This window comes from Podarcis melisellensis, assembly GCF_964234715.1.
Source record: "Podarcis melisellensis genome assembly, chromosome: 8".
In the NCBI taxonomy this organism is placed as follows: domain Eukaryota; kingdom Metazoa; phylum Chordata; class Lepidosauria; order Squamata; family Lacertidae; genus Podarcis; species Podarcis melisellensis.
The window spans coordinates 71445895-71465941 of NC_138540.1; the positions used below are offsets into that span (position 1 = coordinate 71445895).

Below are 20047 nucleotides of genomic sequence, written 5' to 3' on the forward strand. Positions count from 1 at the left end.
GAGGGCAACGGCTGAGGGTGTCGGCATGGCCCATCGATTTCCCCGGGCAATGGACGAGCTGGTAGTGGTAGGCAGCCAGGAAAACAGTCCATCGCAGCATGCGCGGCAAGAGGACCGGTGGAGTTGGTCGATCACTGGCGAGGAGGCCCAGGAGCGGCTTGTGGTCAGTGATGAGGTCGAAAGTCCTGCCGTAGAGGTATTCATGGAACCTCTTCACTCCAGCCACAACTGCCAGTGCCACCTTGTTGAGCTGGCTATAAATCCGTTCGGTCGGAGATAGCGTCCTGGAAAAGTAGGCGAGCGGTGCTTCTCTTCCATCTGGAAAACGGTGACTGAGGACAGCGCCGATGCCAAAAGGTGAGGCATCGCAGGCAAGGACCAGAGGCCTGGATTCACTGTACTGTACCAGCACACTGTCCGATCAAAGGAGAGCCTTGACCACGTTGAAGGCTGCTGTCTCCCGATGACCCCAGAACCAAGGTGTCTTCAGGCTGAGGAGTCAGTGAAGAGGCTCAGCTACCATCGCTTTGTGGGGCAGGAACATGTTATAAAAGTTCAGCAGTCCCAGTAACGCCTGCAACTCCACCTTGTTCTTTAGGATGGGGGCCTGCTGGATAACGTGGATCTTGGATGTTGCCGGATGAAGGTCAGAGGCGTTGATAAGATAGCCCAGGAACTCCACCTGTGGAACAGCGATCTGGCACTTCTCCTTCTTTACCTTGAGCCCAGCCTCCTGAAACTTGGTCAGCATGACGCGGAGGCGCTCGAACAGCTGCTGGTGCGAGTCTGCGGACACTAAGATGTCGTTGAAATACGGCACCACGCCCGGAAGCCCTTGCAGGAGATGCTCCATAAGGCTTTGGAAGATGCCAGGAGCCACACTCACACTGAACTGCAAACGGCGGCAATGGAATGCCCCTCGGTGGGTGACGATCGCCTGGGCTTCAGCGGTGGCATCGTCGACAGGCAGTTGTTGATAGGCTTGGGCAAGGTCCAGCTTAGCGAAGACCTTACCCTCACCCAGGGAATGCAGCTGGTGGTGGACAACAGGAACCGGGTAAGCGTGCTGCTGAAGTGCTTTGTTGATCATGCACTTGTAGTTGGCACAAATTCTCACCAACCCGTCTGGCTTGACAGGCGTGACGATGGGGGTTTCCCACTTGGCGTGGTCAACCAGCTCCAAAACTCCTTGGGCAATCAGCTTGTCCAGTTGTTCGTCCACCTTAGCCTTGAGAGCAAATGGAACCCGGCGTGGCTTTAGCTTGATGGGGGCGACTTGTGGATCAAGGCTAAAGGAGATGGGCACACCTGTATATTGACCCAAAGTGCCGTCAAAAACCTCAGCAAAGTCTTTGATCAGACCCTCAGTCTCTGTGTTAGAGATGGAGTTGATGCCGGTGACTTCCACGCCGAGGGCATCAAACCAGTCTAGCCCTAGGAGGCTTGGCCGCTGACCTTCGACCACCACCAGTCGGAGCAGGCCTGAAAAATCCTTGAAGGCGATCCGGAACCGGCCAACGCCTACCACGGGAATGTCGTTTCCCTAGTAGTCTCTCAGGTGTATGCAGTGAGAGTCAAGTTGCCTTTTGGGCACTCTGGGTATGAGTCTTTTGATGGTGCTCCAAGACACGATGGACAGGGCAGACCCGGTGTCGATCTCCATGTCACACAGAGCTCCTTCAATGAGCACAGTGACATTCAGCTTGCATTGCGTAGGTGAGTCTGTTTGGCCGTGGTTCCGGACGGGCAGTGGCAGTTGGTGAGAGCGAAACAGCTTTCCTTGGCGGACGAGCTTTCCTTGGTGGACTGGAGTGAAGACTGGACTTGTGAGTCAGTGAAGGGGGGGTGTCGGACAGAGCCGATCGGCAGACCTTAGCGATGTGGCCCCTTCTGGAACATTTCCGACAGATGGCGTCTCTGAATTGACACTTGGCACGGGAATGGTTGCCTCCGCAGCTGGCACATTCCGATTGGCCCTTGGATTTCTGTTTGAACTTCCTGCGCTCCCGCTTTGTTTGGTGCATGTCATCGTCTTCACTGGAAGATGCCTTGTCACTGCTGGCCTCTTCATGATGCACTGGAACTGGCTTCCTAGCAAGACGCGGGCTGCTGGCCTTGCGGATCTCCTGGGCGGAGCGTTCGACAGCTTCCGAGGCCACGGCCTCATCAATGGCCTTCTGCAGCGTGAGGTCTGGCTTGGCAAGGAGGCGTCGTTGCAGACGCATGTCCCGGACCCCGCAGACGATTCGATCCATCAGAGCATCGTCTAAGTCTCGGAACTCACAGTGCATTGCGGCCTGTCGGAGGGCAGCAGTGTAGTTGTTAATTGACTCCCCCTCTGCCTGGTTCCAGTGGTAGAACGCATGGCGGGCAGCAATCTTGTTGTGGGTGAACATATCAGATAACACTGCGATTCTTCAAACAGCTCTTGTTTATTCACAGGCCCAGAATAGAACTGAAAAAACTTTATATATATATATAAACTTTCCCTGATGCGCTGTGTGGCTGGGACGCTGATCTGATAGACTGCCTCCCTCTCTTCCCGCCTTCCCTCTTCATTACTTTATTCCCCCCGCCCCTCGGCTTCTGTCCTAGCCCCGCTCCCCTTTTTCCCCGCGGCCGCCAATCAACTCCCGCGGCCGTCGGGGACGTCACGAGAGCCCCTGCTCCGGTTGGCTGGTGTCCTTCCTATTCCTTTTTATGTATAGGTTGTGGAGGGAGACTGCAAATACGCATGCGCATATTCGGTTTGGTTTTTTTTAAAGCCGGCTCGCCCCCGGCCGGCGCGCGATTGTCTTAGCTTTCAATGGGGGGACTCGGAGCTCTGCTTTCTCTTCCCCCTCCTCCCTTCCCATTCCGCCTCCGCCACTCTCTCCCTCGGCAGGCAGCCCAGCAGATCGACCACTAACGGTGAGTGACCGACCGACTGACTGGCAGACAAGCCTGGGCAGGCTTCCTCGGAAGCCGGTCGCGTTGTGCCCACCGGGGGCGGGCTGGGGGGGCTTCCCCCTCTCGGCAGCCTGAGGGGCTCCCTTGGCCCCGGGGGGGGTTGTTGCTTGGCAGCCAAGTTTCCCCACGGTTGGAATAGGGTTTTCCCGTCCCTCTTGTCTTCCAAAAGAAAAAAAAGAGGTGTGCAGGGCTGAGAAGGGAAGGCAGCTCTCCTTTTCATTGGGACTTTTTTGGGAGGTGGGGAGAGTACCTTCCGTTTCTTCCTTTTCCCACTTACGTCCTCCCTCCCAGACAGACCCTCTTGAACCCAGCCTCGTGAGAAACCGGGGCCGCTGGTGGGGAAGGGTCCCTACTCTGCAGGAAGTCGGCTTTCTTTTAAAACAGGAGGGAGGGTCGCTTTATAACAAAAGTAAACTCTGATCCCAGGATGAGGGCTGCTGCGAGCTTGTGGGACGCGCGTCTCTCCCATCAGGAGGTATGTGGGCTTCCTTTAAATCGGAAGTGAACTTTTCTTTAAGGCTGGGGGCCACGGGTGGGCTGGTTGAGTGTGTGAGAAAGTGAATCAGTCAGTTCATGCTTAGTTTAAGAGGAATTAATCTTTCTTAGTGTTTTTCCTTTTTAAACCAATATGCCTAGATCGGATGTTAGGGGGCATAGGGGAACTTTGGTAGGCCCCTGTAGCATTTTGTTAAGTCTCTGTTCTAATAGCATCAAGATATGAAGAGGCCCATGTTTCCTGCGTGCAGGGGACAGGGGTGTTGCATCAAAACGTCTATGGCTGAGAATATGCAGGATGGGTTGGAAACCTTTTGTTGTTTTGTAAATACGGTTAGGAAGGTTCCACCCCACTCCACAATCTCTGCTAAGAGATGCACTGAGATTCCAGGGGGTTCTAGGCACGCACCAAGGGTTGTTGGGAAGATCGAAGTACAACAGAGGCTAGTGCCTTTAAAGGTTTGTTTAACATATTTACACCTGGAAGTCTGCAGTGAAGGAGGTGCAGAGCATTATATCCCAAGAGTATCTCTCATGGCTCTTGCCATAGCTTAAGCCTAAAGCAGCAGTTGGTCATTTGCTCTGCCCAGCAGCTCATGGAGGTCTGGTCTTTGTTGCCCCCCCTTCTTCCAACACACCTCACTAAACCCTTCTATCCTCTGCCCCCCCTTCCTCAAACCTGCACATTTTTTACTGTGACATCACTCCCCTACCTGGTCACCTTGGCAACCCCTGCTTTGCAGAGATCCAGGAGTCTCTCTCTTTGTTGTGCTAATGACCAACAATCAGTACCTTTGTTAATGGCTTATCCTTGGCTAGCTATGTGAACTAGCTGGGCTTGTGATCCCAAACTTTAAAGCAACACTGCTGTACTTGTCGAGCATTTGTTATGTGACTTTTAAAATCTGCCTTCCCAGCCTTGTGCTGTCCTGATTTTTTTGGACTACAACTCCCACCACACCTGACTGCTGGTCATTCTGGTTGGGGATGAGTGGGAGCAAAGCTGGGGGAAAGGCTGTAATGATCAAATTCTACAGTTCAATTCTGCAAGTCCTGCCCCTAGGCAAAGTGTACAGGGCACCTGTGACTAATAGAAATATGAAAAAATAGGAGAACATTGAAAAACGTATACTAACATGACTTAGTCGGTATGAAGGGACAGGATACCCAAATCCTGTCTGTGAAGTCACCCTGAAGTCACCCCAGGCCTCAAAACCAAATTTCCCCTTTCTCTCTTCTAAAAATCCACAGCTTCAGCTTTTCTCTGCTTTCTCACGAGATGCTGCTGCATAAGCAAAACGTTATTTTTATCAGTACATGAAAGCTTCAAAAAGCTAATGGATAGGCTCTGTCAATGCCAAGCATAAGCAGGCCTGGGAACTGAGTCTTATCTTACCCAGTTGCAACAAATCTTGGACATGCTGAAATGCAAGGCTTCTCAACCCCCTTTTTCCTGGGAAGGGCTCCAAGAGTCTCCAGACAGGAGCTTTCTGTTCATGCTCAGGAAAACTCATGAGGCAAGACTCCTGAGGAGGGGGAGAGAACTGGAGGGAATATATGCTCTATGCAAATGACCGTAAAATTTGTGCTAAGCTTGTGAGTTATCACGCTTGCTCCTTCTACCAGCCCGGATGGTAGCAATAAAGCTCTTTCTCTGAATCAACTCTTGAGTGTCTGCTTGACTCCCACTTCCCTCTCCCGGGCGCAATGCTCTTCCAATCCATGGGCAAGGCCTGAAAAGGCTACAGGTAGATACTTAATTTCATGGTTGTGGGTTCAAGCCTTACATTGGGCAAAAGATTTCCGCATTGCAAGGGGTTGGACTAGATGACCCTCATGGTCCCTTCCAACTCTACTATGATTCTTTGATTTAACACATGCACGGGAAATTGCTGTAAAAGAGCACCTTAGACACATGACAATTAGTCACAGTTTACTTAGTGACATATGATGGTGTTAAGCTGCTGTACTTAAAATAGCAGCCTTTCTCTTCAAAATGAATGATGTGTGTTAATTGTTTCTGTGAGGTGGTTGCTCAATTGCTGTGGTTTAAGAAGTGATTGTTGGAGGTTTGGGAATAACCCAGACAGAAATTCCTAAGCATCAGAAAAGATTATTTATTTATGCAACAACTGTGCCCACGTTTTGTTAGCCCCAAAATGGAAAGTGAACAAGGTCCCAGCTAAAGAGGAGTGGTAACTTAAGTTGACAGAATATGCAGAACTTGCAGATTTAACAAATAGAATAAGAGAGCAAGAAGAACTTATTTAAAGAAGAGTGGAAAACATTTATTGAATATATGGAAAATAACTATAAAGCTGAAAATACTGGCAGCACTAAGATAAATACAACAGAGTGAAAAATTTTTGATGGATGTAAAAGTGGGAAACTGATTTGCATGGAAAATATGTGGGAATGCATGATATGTAAAATGAAGGAGAAGAAGGGAAGTCATTGGATATTTTAAAGTTTGTAAAATGTTTATTTTGAAATGTAAAATTGAAAATTTAATAGAAATTATTATAAAATAGAAGTGATGGTTGGAAGTGATCCAGTCCATAGAAGTTGTGCAACATATCATTGTGAATATTAGAAGAGGGGTTAGCCTAGGTGACTTTAGAGGCCGCATCCTGTTCTTAGATTTTAATACAACAGCGAGAGACACTCCTTGAAGCTTACAGCAATTCATGGTTCAGCTGTGTTAGTGCATTATATCATAATCTACAGGTAGGGCATCATCTTTCTTTTTAAAATCATGGGAAGGTTGCGTATGCAGGAGGAAGGGGACTGGAAACTGAGTGCCAGTGCTTGCTTTCCCCAGTGAGCACTTATTCAGAACATCTAGCCCTTTAAGAAAAAAATAGGTACTAACCATTGCAACTTAGCAACCTATGGGTTGTCTAAGCAACAGAACACTCTGGTTCACTAGGGAAGCGTGGAGCTGAATCACAGGGAATCTACCATTGCCTGACATATAGCAAGACATCTGTGCCTCTCCCTGTGGGATAAGGAATAAACTAAGCAGCAAAGAGTTGCCTTTTTGAATAGAAGATACAAAAGAAGGTATAAAATTTGTGTGTGTGTGTGTGTGTGTATTGCAAAGTGTCATTGACGGACTACTCCATATGCTAGAAGCAATCTGTAGGTTGTTGTTGTTGGCACCCATCTATCTCCATAGACAATGCAGTGTGCTTCCAGGGGTGAAATCAAACCATTGCATTAGCGACACCCCCTTCTCAGCCTTGCTGATGTGCTCCAAAGGAAAGCAGAGCAATAAGTTTGGCACCAGCTTGCATGGCTCCATCCAACTGTCTTAGGCCACAGAGAAGTTAGGCTGGCCTCAACTAGAGCCAGGGCTTTTTCGGCTGTGGCTCCGATCTGGTGGAACGCTCTGTCACTAGAAACTAGGGCCCTGCGGGACTTGACATCTTTCCGCAGGGCCTGCAAGACAGAGCTGTTCCACCAGGCCTTTGGCCAGGGCACAGCCTGACTCCCTCCCTCGGCAATCTTCGTGGAGCTCTGGCACAATGGTTGCCAGTGGCTTGATTTGAATCAATTTTATAATGAATGATTTTAGAGTGTGGTTTGTGCTGTACTTTTGTACTGTTTTATTGTTGTTAGCCGCCCTGAGCCCGGCTTCGGCTGGGGAGGGCGGGATATAAATAAAATTTTTTATTATTATTATTATTATTATTATTATTATTATTATTATTTATTATTATTATTAGGGACTCCACTCCGGATTTGTGTAGGGTTTACACGGTAGCCTTTTCTTCATCCAAATATATTCCTCAAAGCAGCAGAGGTTTAGGAACAGGGTTTTCCTTCTAGCGTTATTCTTTCTGTAAAATGAATGTTCATCATGTGTTCATCATTGAGAAAACAATTAAAGAGAGGTGGAGCAGGTTTGTTAAACAGAAATCAGTGAAAACAGGATGCTGAACTAGATGAGCCTTGGATCTGACTCAGCAGAGTTGTTTTTATGCTTTTATCTCTCCATTTTATCTCTAGAAGACGTGGCTTGGCTTAGAACATTAAGTGGATGGTGCAGAAATCGAAATAAGATTGAAATATGAAATGCCAGAGTATGTATCTATTTATAACCCTCTAATCCAGGCGTGGGGAACATGTGGCCATTCTGATACTTCTGAGTTACAACGCTCACCATCCCTGGCCATTGGCCATGCTTGCTGGGGTTAATGGGAATTGGGAGTCCAGCAACATTTGAAGGGCAACGGGTTCCCCAAATCTGCTGCAACCGCTTCTGGATTGAGAGGGAATAGCTCTGTCGGTGGAGCATGAGAAACATAGGGTTGTGGGTTCAAGCCTCACGTTGGGCAAAAGATTCCTGCATCGCAGGGGGTTGGACTAGATGACCCTAAGGTCCCTTCCGACTCTACAATTCTATGAAATGCCTAGAAATCTGAAGAAAGAGCATCTTACTCAGATATCCTGTCCAGTTTTTTCATTTTTCTCCCTTTTGTCTTTAAGAGAGATCTCTGGGGGCTAAATTTAGATCTGACTTGCGCTTTCTTCTTTCCTATAGGCAGAAGAAGCAGACCTTGTTGTGCCTGTTTTGTTATGTGTGAGAGCCCTGCCGCTCCGATCAAATGAAAATGATGACATGAAGACCTCTGTATGCAAAACAATTGCATGCCTTCTGCCAGAAGACTTCGAAGTAAGAAGAGCATGTCAGCTCACTGAATACTTACTTGAGCCAAGCGAAGAAAGATACAGTCTACTAGAAGAGCATTACCTGAAACAAGATAAAAAATTGGATGGAAAAAACTCTGTGTGTTGTGAGCTGCTGCTGGCTTTAAAGGCATATTGGCCATTTGATCCAGAATTTTGGGACTGGAAAACTCTGAAGCGACACTGGAAAAGAAAAGAAGTTTCTGATTCAGAGGATGATCTGAGTTGCAGGAAGATGTCTTTCAATGAAACTGCTATGCTAGATGTTTTCCTAAGTGATAGTGAAGATAATTCTGAAGGTCAAGATACAATAAATCAGCCTAAAGTGAGAGTTAAAAAGCCAATTGGATCCTCAGAAAGGTACCAGAGATGGCTTCAGTACAAATTTTTCTGTGCTATTTGCAAAAAGGAATGTATAGAGGCCAGAATACTTCACCATTCCAAGATGCATATGGAAGATGGCATTTATACATGCCCTGTGTGTATAAAAAAGTTCAAGAGGAAGGATGTATTTGTGAAGCATGTGATGGAACATGTAAAAATGCCTCCTAGTAGGAAATACCGTGGTAAGAAGAAGTTGCTGTTGAAGAAAGAGAGGCTGGCGATGAGCAGTCTAGCCAGAATTGCTTCTGTGGCTCTTGGAGAACAACCCAGAACTGACGCGCAGGATTACATCACTTTTAGTAAGCTAGAAAACTGCCACTTACAGGACAGGGACCTGTACCCATGCCCAGGCACGGACTGCTCCAAGGTGTATAAGCAGTTCAAGTACTTAAGTGTCCACTTGAAAGCAGAACACGAAAATGATCAAAATGCAATGCACTACATGGACATGAAAAACAGGAGAGAGAGGTGTTCATACTGCAGGCGGCATTTTGTTTCGGCTTTCCATCTACAGGAGCATGAACATGTTCACAGTGGCCCTCAGCCGTACATGTGTGTGTCAGTGGGCTGCTATGCTAGGTTTGGATCAGTGAATGAGCTGCTCCATCACAAACAGCAACACGACAATCTGCGTTATAAATGTGAGCTCAGTGGCTGTAACATTGTTTTCAGTGACTTGGGGCAGCTCTACCACCACGAAGCCCAGCATTTTAGGGATGCTTCCTACGCATGCAACTTTAGTGGCTGTAAAAAATTCTACTATTTTGAAACGGAGTTTACGAATCACATGTCAATGCATATTACAAATGGTCAAATTAAGAAGGTACAGATTAAGCAAGAGGAAAATGTTTCTGGGGACAGTCTTACCTGCCTTTCAGATTTGGAAGTGTTTGAACAAAAAGACCCCGCCTGCCTAAATGAGAGTCTTAATTTGCCTTCAGGATCTACAAATTCAGAGGCAATCCAGCAGGTTAAGCTAGAACCTACAAACTCAGAGGGAATCCTGCAAGTTAAACAGGAAGCTATGTTTGATGGAGAAGTGGATGTTAAAGTAATGACAGTTTAAGAAGCAATATTGGACCCCCTTGCCAGTGTGATGCAGTTGGTGCCATTGACTGAAGCAGTAGATTTGGCCCGGCAACTCCTTTCTCTTAAACTCCCATGTTAAAGTGTTTTGATCTGGGTTAAGCAGATATATAGTTATTTTAGTCTAACATAGTGTTTTATTGTCCAACATAGAATTTTAAAATCCATCTCTGGTTATTTTTGTGCTTTTTAAAACTGTTTTAGTTGTTTTTATTATACTTTGTACATCACATTGAAATAAATATTTGGAACGCAACGTCTTAAAGACTTAACCAATTTATTCTGGCAAAAGCTTTTGACAGCCTCAGTCCCACTTCATGATGTGTAAAGTGGTAAGCATATAAATACATTATTCTGGCAGTGTCTTTCTGTATCATGGTCTGACATAAACAGACCTTTTCAGGGCTGTTCTGAGACAGATCCCAAGGTGTTGGCTGCTATTAGAATACATTTCCTTGGATCCCCAGGTTCTGATCAATTTTAATACATTTCAGTGGAAGGAAAATGTCAAAAACAGTGCAGGAAATTATGCAGGTTTTTTGTGATGTTTGCAGACTAAAATAAAGATAACAAATATGACTCCTATTTGCTTGCATGGTTTTTGTTCCAGGTCTCTGACAACTCTGTGAAATCCTATTTTCATTTCTGATTGGATTCTCTGACACCCTAAACCACAACTCCCATCTTCCCTTGCTGTGATACCATCCAGCAACATGCAGAGGTCCAAAGGTTCACCATCCTGCTCTTTATGAAGAGCTGTGTATCTAAATGTGGTTACAAGAATATGTGTCTTGAAATTGCACCACCACAATCTCTGAACAGCAGACTGAACAGGCACACAGATCACCTGCTCAAAATCATCTTTGTTATGGTAGGGCACTGAAACATCTGAAAGTTGTACTCCTATTTTACACGGCCGAAAAAGATCTTACAGCACTTTGCAAAGGATGGGAACCCATTCAAATAAAAGCAAGTAATTCTTTAGGGAGTCACTGTGCTCTGATGAGTTAAATTAACATTGTATTGCAATGGGTCATTAGGAGTTTAATGCAACACAAAAATAAAACACCTTATGCTTCACCTATATATGAATTGTAGCCTTTTTAGGCCTTTTTCACGGGTGGAAAGAGCATTGCACCCGGGGAAGGGAAGAAGGAGTCAACAGACCCCGAAGGGTTAAACCAGAGAAAGAGCTATTTATTCTACCTTCCAGGTAGCAGAAGGACCAAGTGTGGTAACTCACAAGCGAGCACAAACTGAAAACATTTTTACATGCAGTTTTTTATCCATTCTTTCAAGTCCCCCTTCCCTCCCAATCTCCTGAGCTTGCATAGAATTGTTTCTCTCTATATCTCTCTCGTTCTACTGGCGCTGTTCCCGGAGAAAGTTGCAAGTTGGATGTGCAGCTGGCAAGGTCAACTAAAGCCTGGGAAGCACAACACATTGTTGTTCTCAGCTACCTTTGTTACAGCAGAGCAAATGCTTAGCTAATACTTTTAGCTTCTGAGAAAGTAATTTTGAAAAGGCTTGAGGCCTGGTTGGGGGGTGGGTGACTACATAGGTTTTAGGGTATCCTAACCTGTCCTCTCCTCCTTCAGAATGACATATGAATGGTTAGCTCACTGCCCATAAGCACACATGTGTAAGCCACAGCTCTCTTACCTGCCAAGGTCAGAAATAGCACCATGCCTAGAACTCACTCCATAATGAGGTGAGAAGGACGAATAATGTACATCCCCCCTCTATTGCTTGGATTGATGATCAAAGTAAAAGGTATTTTGTATGAAGAACAATTAACACTTATAGGAAGGGGAGGGAGGGAATGAAACATATACTTCATATATGCCAAAATGTGCTGTAAACTAGGTACTGATGTATCATGAGCTTCAACAAGACTGCATACAAACTGTAGTGTTTATCTTGCTACTCTTAATTTTTGTGTCATTGCTACTCTTAATTGTGTCAGTTTCCCCCCAAAATGCTGAACTCTCCTAGAACACCAGCAGAATGTCCAAAATGGTACAGGACATGATCAGTTTCTAACTATTTTAAATGCTCCTTAACAGTTGCCCTTAAAAGGCTTGAACCAAGCCTTACTAGAATACATTTTGTTTATTTAAGCATATAAAAGGTAAAGGGACCCCTGACCATTAGGTCCAGTCATGGATGACTCTGGGGTTGCAGTGCTCATCTTGCTTTATTGGCTGAGGCAGCCGGCGTACAGCTTCCGCATCATGTGGCCAGCATGTCTAAGCTGCTTCTGGCGAACCAGAGCAGCGCACGGAAACGCCATTTACCTTCCCGCCGGAGTGGTACCTATTTATCTACTTCCACTTTGATGTGTTTTCAAACTGCTAGGTTGGCAGCTAAGTTAGCATATAAAGGGGCAGTAATAACACGAAGCTCAGAATAACTCTGGTCAGAGTCTCTGCTAAGCCTACACAAGATGATGTGAAGGTATTTGTTTATTCACTCCATTTCTAAACTGCCCTTCTCCTAATGTATGTCTATAATGAAGGTACATAGATGCTGTTAGAAAACAATATGAAACAAAAATTCCAAGTAATTAACAAATAGTTAAAACTAGGTAGAAAAAGAGAAAGGTCTGAATGCTGTGATGTACCAAAATTTAAAAGGTTGCTTTTTAACTGAAAAGCAAAACATTTCCAATTTACTATGACAAATATATATTTTTTAAAAAAGATCTGTAACTAGCACGGAAAACCAACATTATAACGAGCGAATAAACAAGTCTCTCCAGAGTACTGTAAAATCTGCGGATCGCATTCGCCCTTCTTGCTGCAGCTCCACGCCGGAAGCTTCCCTTCATCCCCCGCCTCTCCGAAGAAGCCCCTCACCATTGGGCAGCGCTGGGAAATGGGGCGGGAGGGAAGAAGGAGCCGGGAGTGGGCGGGGCCGTCGCGTCACGTGGGCCCGTCCCCCGCCGATGTGGTCAGCGGCTGCGGGGTCACGTGATTCCTTGCCTACGCGCGGTGGGGCCGGGTGCAGATGGCGGACGCCGAGGCTGACGCTGCCCTGCAGCCAGAGATGCCCCGGCTGGCCGCCGGCCTCCGCGCTCGGCTCCGGCAGCTGCAGGCGGAGCTCAGCGAGCAGGGGGTGGGCGAGGGCTCGTCGGGCGCCTATTGCCGGGACTTCTGTCAGGTGAGCGGGGCGGGCCTGGCGCGAGGGCGGTTATTTGGGGGGGCGGAGGAGGGCGCGCGCGCGGGACGGTTGGAGGGGGGGAGGGTCAGGCTGGGCCGCTGGAGGAGGTTTGGGGCGCCAGGGCTCCGCGGAGGAGGAGGAAGCTGAGGCGCAGGGGGCGGCGGCGGCGAGCCGTTGCCTGGCGCTGGGGAGGCGGGGCCGAGGGACCGTCCCTGTTGGGAGGCTCCGCTGACGCCGCTTCCCGTTTCTTCTGGCTTCGCGGGAGCTTCGGGTTCCGGGACCCGATGGCTGTCGCTCTTCTCGGGGGGCTCCCTCCCTTCTCCGCGCCCACTTCCGGTTGCTGGTGTTTTCGGCGCGCTCTCCCCGCCCCGCCGCCTCTTTTTGTGGCAGCGCCGGAATTGATGGAGGAAGAGGAGCAGTCGGTTAAACGGGAGCGGGGGGGGGGCTTCTTTTAACGAAATCCATGACACCCCTCCCTCCTTCCGCGGACTCTTTCTCTTTTCCTTGTCTCTGTTTTCACCCACATTATAACCCCTTTCGCCGTAGCTTTCTAACAGCTGTAGTTGAGGGTGTTATCAGTTGCCCGAGTTCTCTCGCCTCTTATCTCCCTCCCCCAGTTTACTTAAAATCCTTACAACAATCTGGTGCGATCTAGTCCTGCTTTGGCTACCTGTCCTACTTCTTACTAGTTGTTACCATAGCTTGCTAGTTGTTTCCATAGCTTCCCCCCCTCCCAATCGTACATAATTAAGATTTTTATGAACTGAAGTTTTCACAGTCCTGGTTTAGGCCATGAGTTCTTAGTGAAATTTAGAAACTAATTTAGACAGAATGTTGAGGTGGTTCACATGTCACGTGTCTGGGGTGGCTCAAAACTCCAAGATTGCCGTGATGACCATGGGGCTGTCATAGCATATCGCTGGCTCAACACGTGTGGCAGGCCACACTTTGGATCTTATTTTCTCAACTGCACAGGAAGAAGTTGATCTGAAAGTTTGGAATGTTGACACCAGCTCCTTATCATGGTCAAATTGCTTCCTGTTGAAATTTAGGCTTTCAGCACCTTTCCTCCTATGCAGAGATAGGGGGGACCTATTAAGATGGTCTGTCCTCAGATACTAATGGATCCTGTGTGTTTTCAGATGGCTCTTAGTTGCCCTGTATGTTGATGTCCTCAGTTGGGAGACAGAGAAAATCTGTCCTTGTTAATTCTCCTTTGCCTATCAGTGGCTTTTTATACCATTGACCATGGTATCCTTCTGGAGCAAATGTCCAAGTTAGAGGTGGGTGGCACTGCTTTGCGTTGGTTCAGGTCCTACTTGGATGATCATTTCCAGAGGGGATGGTTGGGGACTGCTCTTTGGCCCTTCAATGTGGGGTTTCTCAGGGTTCTATTTAATCACTTATGCTATTTAACACCAACATGAAACAGCTGAGTGGGGTTATCTGGAAGTTTGGAGTATGCTGTTAGCAATATGTTGATGACACATAGCTCTGCTTCTTCTTTATACTTGCAGGTGCAGCAGTTGATGTGCTGGACCATTGTCTTTCCTCAGTAAAAGACTGGATGGGAGCCAACAACGGAAGCTCAATTAAGAGAAGACTGAGGCACTGTTAGTGGGTGGTTTCCTAGACCGGATGGATGGGAGGTGGCCTGCTCTTATGGGGTTACACTCCCTCTGAAGGAGCAGGTACATTGCTTGGGGGTACTTTTAGATGCTTTGCTGTTGCTTGAGGTTTAGGTCACAGTTGCGCGAAATGCCTTCCATCAGTTTCAGCTGGTGGCCCAACTGTGCCCCTATCTGGACAGGGATAGCCCAGCTTCTATCATCTATGCTGTGGTAATTTCTAGCAATGCATTATACGTGCAGCAGCTTCTGATGATGGTTCAGAAAATTCAGCTAGTGTAGAATTCCTCTGCTAGGTTGCTCACCAGGGTATGACAGTTTAGCATATTACACTGATCCTGGCCTAATTGCACTGGCTTCCAATCGGTTTCCTGGCCCAGTTCAAAGTGCTGGTTTTGTCCTATAAAGCCTTAAACTGCTCATGACTGCAGTACCTCAAAGACTACATATCCCCATGTGAACCAACCCAGAAACTGCAATCCTCATTGGAGGCCCTTTGTGTTCCTCCTCAATGAGAGGTCAGGAGGATGGCAACAGGAGAACAGGCCTCTATTGCAGTAACTCCCCATTTGTGGAATGCTCTCCCCAGGGAGGCTCGCCTAGCACCTTCATTATACATCTTTAAGTGTCAGGTGAAAATCAGGTGTATTCAATCGGGCCTTCATCTGAATAACATTCTATGTCCTCTTAAATGTTTTTGTGGTAGGTGGGGTCATGGGTTTGTCTTGTTCTTATTTTTATTTTGTATTTTATGCTGTCAACCACCCTGAGATCTTGGATGAAGAGAGGTAAATAAATAAGTAACTTAAATATTTAATCATGATTGATGAGGAAAACACAACAATATTAAAACTCCATAATATATGCAGGATAAAAAAACTGATTTCAACTTCCAAGGGAGTGAAACTGTTAAAGGGTTTGCAAAAAAAAAAAAAAATACTAGGCATTTTGCTTGATGTCAAAAAGGCCACATCCGCACCATAAATTTTAAGCACCATTATACCACTCAGTGTGGGGAACAGTGATTTCGTAAGAATTCTCAGCACCCTTAACAATCTATGGTTCCCAGGATATTTTGAATGTATGGTGCAGATGTAGCAAAAGATAGCAAAGTGAGCAAGAACTCCACAGCTGGGGCACTACCACCAATAAGGCCATCTCGTTTTGTTACATTTAAGCTGGTGGGGACTTCCAGAGGAGGGTCCTCAGAGCTCTTAATGTATGACACAAGGCTGATAATGGAGGCAGGTGTTTACCTATTCTAAGCTGTCAACCTGGTTAGCTCAGTTTGTTAGAGCATGGTGCTGATAATGCCAAGGTGGCAGGTTCAATCCCCCTTGGGAGCAGCTGCATTTTCCTGCATTGCAGGGAAGTTGGACTAGATGATAATCCTCAGGATTGCTTCCAACTCCACAATTCTATGTTTCTGCTCCCTGAGGGGAAAAATGAATGTATGGAAGAGATGGGGAGAAAGAGAAAAGGGATAAGAAGTACCGTATTTTTTGCTCTATAAGATACACCAGACCACAAGACGCACCTAGTTTTTGGAGGAGGAAAACAATATTCTGAATCTCAGAAGCCAGAACAGCAAGAGGGATCGCTGCGCAGTGAAAGCAGCAATCCCTCTTGCTTTTCTGGCTTCTGGGATAGCTGTGCAGCCTGCATTCGCTCCATAAGACGCACACACATTTCCCCTTACTTTTTAGGAGGGAAAAAGTCTTATAGAGCAAAAAATACGGTATATGGCTAGCCCACTGTTAGCTCTGGCCCCACTGTCTTTTGGATTGGGGCCTGCCTGTTGTTAATTGCAGCCCCACCCACTCACTCTAATACAGCCTCCGTGATGTTTCCTGTCTTAAAGCCATCCAAAGTGGCCATTAGTGCTTCCTATAGGAGTGAGTTTCATAGTTGAACTATGCACTGTGTGAATAAGTACTCCCCCCGCCCCCAATCCTAAATCTTCCAAAATTCAGCTTCAGTTGCTTTCCTAGTGATCTCTAGATGGGACTTTGCATTTTTCATAGCTGCCACATCCTGGGTCAACACCTTCATTGAGCTATCCACTGCAACCCCAAGGTCTCATTCCTGGTCATTTCCTGCCAGTTCAGGCTCGGTGAGTGTATATGTGAAATGAGGATGGTGATTCTGTCACTAGGGGGCAGCCTCATCCTATAATCACTTCTGAAACATGATCTACACTATAAAGCTGAGGTGTTAGGAGACTTCACACCTTCAATTGACCATTATATGGCCTTTATGCCCCTAAGTGAAGCTGAGTGATGGACTTTCACTGGCTGGAATTGGGTGGATCTGTTGTAACCCAAGGCTCCACTTTGCATTTAAAGGATTGCCTTTCCCAACTCTGGTCATGCCTTTCGCAGCCCTCGTTAATGCATTATGACGTAGTAGAACAGGAAGCCCCCAGGTCCAAAACCTGTTTCCTGTTATTCATTCTTCATCTTTTGCCTCCAGCTGGAACCTAATTTCCTGGAAGCTGCAGATGCAAACAGGGCCATGGAAAGGCTTTGACACGCAATAATGCCCGGAAAAGGGAATCAAGGCCCAGAACAGGTAGAAACTGGAGTGCAAAGAGCCACCTGTTCACACCACTAATCAATGCACTAGCAGAAATGTGAGAAACAGGGAGTGAATAAGAGGCTGGGCTTTTCTAGATAACCATTTTATTGTGTGATAAATGTACAATTGTTACATGGGATCTAAACACCCCTCCACCACTAACAGTACATTTGTTGCAGAGAAATGGCATTATCCTAGTACTCATACAGCAATATTTTATTATTTGCTAGTAAAAAGTCAGCATTCCCCCAGCAACATGCATCTCCTTTATTAAGAAAAATGTATTATAGAATTGTCAGAATCAGACCTTGAGTGTGGTGAGATCTACACTTTGGAATGCCCTCCAATTATATATTAGATAAATGCCATCTCTATCGACTTTTAGGCACTTGTTGAAGACTTTCCTCTTTTGATAAACCTTCCAAATGGAGATTGTGATCCCAATTGGTATCTGCAATGCACGAAAGCTGTAGGAGAATGTGGCCTGGGCTGGATGTCTCTACTTGGTCAGCCAGCCGATGGCCTTTCCCATCTGCACTGTCTGTGACACTTTGGAAGAAAAGAACAAGCTGAGATAAGCAAGCGCTGCTGGCATCAGGGCCCTGTTATGAGGCTTTCCCTGTTAGCCTCCATTTCATGTTCAGCAGTGAACAAAAGATTGCTTTGGCTGAAGCAAAGGACTGTGGGATATGACCTTCCCACCTTGACCATATGCACAGTCTTGTAGTTTGATTTCTCTATGTTTTACTTTCTTACCAATGAGGTCATGAGGATCCGAAAAGTTCCTTGATTGACTCACCAGGAAGCTTGGCTGCCAAATGCTGATTATTTGCATCTAAAAGTTCCTTCATGGAGCTATGGAAACAAGCTTGTGCACCAGTCATAAATTCTATAGAAATGTAGAGGCATACCAGATAGAACAATGGGATCTGCAGGCAAGGTAGCCTAACTCACCAGGAAGCCACTTCTTCTGATATGTGAAATCTCCAAGATAAACCTTTTGGATAAGTGACCCTTGTTTGTTTGTGTGTCCCAATCTACCTCTTACGAAAAGTGTCCGTATTACATTACATGCCCCACCCCAGCTACGCCCCTGTCTGGGAGGGTCCAGATCACACACAGGACAGGCTAAATGATCTTTTTGGGCCAGTGTATTTTTGAGACCATGTGGGCGGCAATTTCACAAAGGGTCCCCCTATACACATGTCCATCAGCCCCCATGTTAACAGCCCCAGCACAGGAGGATGGAGACAGCTGGGGAAGTGATGAATTGCTATCTCCACCACCCACCTTCTTAATTACAGCCAGTTGAGATAGTAGCCCTGGCTGTCAGTTTCCTCCTCCTCAGTCTTAGTATTGCACTTGTAGAGTGCCAATTGAGATAATTGAGTTAATTTTTTTTTAAAGGAATGGCCAGAGCATTTGTTGTCTCATCACTGAGATAGGACAACCAATCCCCACCCATTTGAATTTAGAGGACAACCAATCCCCACCCATTTGAATTTAGAGCCAAGAGAGAACAGGCTAATGTGACGTGGCACATGCATTTCTTATTTACACTTTTGCTTGCAGAAGAACATCGTAGGGTGTGGAAGCTTGCCACTTTTTACACCCCAAAGATAAACATGTTTACTCAGACATCTCACTGTTTCCTGCCTATTAAACAGAGTTTAATTGCAGCCTTAATTATTGTTGATCCAATAATCCTTTTACTTGTAACCTTCGTTTGAGCAAGTTGTCACACCCTGTCCTAGTGGCATTTAAAGAATAGATGTTGCAGAACAGATATATTTATTATATTTGAGTTTCCTTCATGTTGGCATATTGAGATTTGCCAGGGATCAAACCCAGGACCTTGGACATGCAGGGCACATGCTCTGCTATTGAGCTACTTCAAATGCTGATCCTTTTAAATATTAACTTTCCGAATGCTGAAGCCAGGGCCAGTGAATCAATAAAGGAAGTGGGTTTTAATGTGCAAATAATCTCATCTTTAATGTAAATGAATAAAACCTGTGGTTTTAAAACAAATAAACGTGTCCAGACTTTTATTGACTAGAGAAGCTGCCACACCTGCCTCTGTATTGAGACATAGGCAGTTACATTGGCTGTGTACACACTTCAACTCTGAAGCACATTTGGAGCACATTACGGTATTTCCCTCAATAATTCTGAGTACTGCAGTTCATCCACGAGAGAGTAATGACTCCCAGCAACCCTTCACAAACTACAGTACCCAGAATTATTTGATAAAAAGAAGGTGCTTTGAATTTGCTTCAAAAATGTTGCGTATAAATAGCCATGAATTAGAATATTTTCCCTATGATGATAAGCCCGCACTGAACCACTGCAGTCCAAGACAAACTTGAGTCAGTGTGGTGTAGTGGTTAAGAGCGGTGGACTCGTAATCTGAGGAACCGGGTTCGTGTCTCCGCTCCTCCACATGCAGCCGCTGGGTGACCTTGGGCCAGTCACACTTCATTGAAGTCTCTCAGCCCCAATCACCTCACAGAGTGTTTGTTGCGGGGGAGGAAGGGAAAGGAGAATGTTAGCCGCTTTGAGACTCCTTAAAGGGAGTGAAAGGCGGGATATCAAATCCAAATTCCTCCTCCTCCTCTTCTTCTAGTGTTCAGCCTACAAAACACTATATGACTTGGTTCTGAGTAAACCAGCATAGGAGCTGGTTGCAAGTTTAAGAGGGTAGTTCAGTATGTTAAGGAGCTATATCCAGGGTGCATTAGATGTTTTCAAACAGGCTATATATCAGGGGTATAGCATATGCTTTGCACATCAGTATATGTTTTTCTCCCTCGTAATAACAGACCCTGGGGTCATATAGTGGAGCTCAGTGGACTTGGGAACATGGCATACTGCCTTATACTTTGCAAGAACATTGGATTGGTCTATCAAATTTGTTATAATCTACACTGACACTTACTGAATCAGACCATTTGTCTGTCTAGCTTAATATTTTCTCCCATGTTTCTCAGACTTAAGTCCTCAGCTGTTGGGACTTGAACTTCCATCATCTCTGACCACTGATCCTGTGCTGAAGGGCAATTGTTCTCCAGGGT

General features: G+C 46.2%; 2 protein-coding genes across 2 annotated transcripts in view; one reads left to right on the top strand and one right to left on the bottom strand.

The window, feature by feature from the left end:
• IL20RB (interleukin 20 receptor subunit beta) overlaps positions 1-20047 on the bottom strand; it is a 139900-nt gene that overhangs the window by 10828 nt on the left and 109025 nt on the right. The window lies entirely within an intron of this gene.
• Positions 12599-20047, top strand: part of LOC309375218 (beta-1,4-galactosyltransferase 3-like) — a 36961-nt gene continuing 29512 nt past the window's right edge. The window contains exons 1-2 of the mRNA XM_081920808.1: positions 12599-12768; positions 14286-14459. The gene's annotated coding sequence lies outside the window, so the exon portion shown is untranslated. The remainder of the gene's footprint in view (positions 12769-14285; positions 14460-20047) is intronic.